The sequence below is a fragment of the Echinops telfairi genome, unplaced genomic scaffold (genome assembly GCF_000313985.2).
Source record: "Echinops telfairi isolate 266 unplaced genomic scaffold, ASM31398v2 ScPeMD7_9;HRSCAF=40, whole genome shotgun sequence".
NCBI classification, from domain to species: Eukaryota; Metazoa; Chordata; class Mammalia; order Afrosoricida; family Tenrecidae; genus Echinops; species Echinops telfairi.
Window position 1 is genome coordinate 54,587,926 of NW_022103906.1, and position 1,599 is coordinate 54,589,524.

A 1,599-nucleotide genomic window follows, 5' to 3' on the forward strand; every position below is an offset into this window, starting at 1 on the left:
GGGGGAGGCGGGGGCACGGGAAGTTGGGGTGGGCTGGGCACCGCGCTGGGCGCAGAAGAACCCCCCCAGTGGGAGGCCTCCCCCAGGACGCGATGGTGCCTGTGCTTGGCCAGAGCACAGCAACACACCGCGTTTGGTGGACAAAGTCGTCTTTCACTTTCACAAGAGCTTTCCTAGGCCGAAAAGCGTGTGCAAGGACCCACCGTGCAATGTAGAAGAATCTGGGTTTGCTGGATTCATTTTGCCGATTGAGGTTTCTTTTAAGCACAAGGAAGAACCTAAGAAAGTTTGATTGGATTATGACTTGTTCCTGTATCTTGAAGGCCATCCACCAGGGCATCACCTTCGCTGTGAAAGGTCAGCTGTCAACAACCCCACAGAGGAGTTTAGAAGAAAGTTGCTGAAGGCGGGAGGGGGCCCTAGTAGGAGTGTTTGCACCGGCAGCAGCAGCAGGAATACCCATTTGACAAAGCCTCACAAATTAATGAAGGGGCACAAGGAGCAACCTTCTACAGACCCCAGAGAACATGAGCGAGAGGGCCTTCAAAGAACCTTCCCGGGGTCACAACAAATCTCTCAGAATCCTCTGAGAAACCTAAAGAAAACAAACCACTGAACTCAGAAAAATAGTTCCTAAGATGGTCTTCAAGGAACCCTAGTATACCTCACAAGAGCCCAAACTCGACAGGAACTCGCCCTCCATCGCCAGGGGACAAGCAGGCGTCCAGTAACAGGCCCCCGTTTCAGATTCTGAACAACTCAGCCAACAGGAGGGGAAAGAGCAGCGCAGAGGCTTTCTCTCAGATCAGTCCAGCGCGCCACCATCACTGATGCCACGTGTTCTGCTGACCCAAACAACCAAACCGCTAAAAGACACATCCCTTGGCAAGGTGGGAAAGGAGAAGAAACCGGCTTCGCCCCCATGACAATGTCGTGGCTTGTGAGGACTCAGACAGACGTGAAGGAGGACGTGTCCTACAAACCGGATTCCCGACAGCTCTGCATTCTCATGACACGATGACGGAGAGTCCCATGAGGCCGAGGATGATGACAGTGACGCTGAAATGGAGAGGCCCGTGGCTCGAGGAGGCAGCTGGAGTGGCAGAGCTCGCAGACGCGATGGCAGCCGCCGTGAAAGCAGTCCTGTGACCTCCCCTCTGTCCCCTTCCTCCGCCAGCCTCATTGAAAGCCACCACCCACCCGATTCGATTCTGAAAAGTCCCACAAAGCAAAACAAAGAATGGCGAATGAGACAGGGCGTACCTGTTGAACCGGTAGAGCTGCACAGGAAATTAGTGGCGCTGAGGGAAAGCACGTTCTGCAACCGATTGTGAACCTTCTAGAAGAAACTGGACACTTTCATATCTCAAGCACATTTAATTTTGACCTGGACTCATTGGACAAAACCACAGTTCGTGAACTACAGACTTACCTGGAACATCCTGAGGACACAACTGGATGCATCAAATACTATTGGGGTTTGGGGCGTTTGTTTGGCTTTTTGGGGGGTGTATGTGACTGCGTATGTTTTTGATTCTTTATTTGAAAACACTCAGAACGATGCAACTAACAGGGGGAAAAGGCAAAACCAAGCAGCCT

At 52.2% G+C, this 1,599-nt stretch overlaps 1 pseudogene; it reads left to right on the top strand.

Moving 5' to 3' along the window:
- LOC115868252 overlaps window positions 1-926 on the top strand; it is a 10,525-nt pseudogene extending 9,599 nt beyond the window's left edge.
- Window positions 927-1,599: the final 673 nt, after the last annotated feature.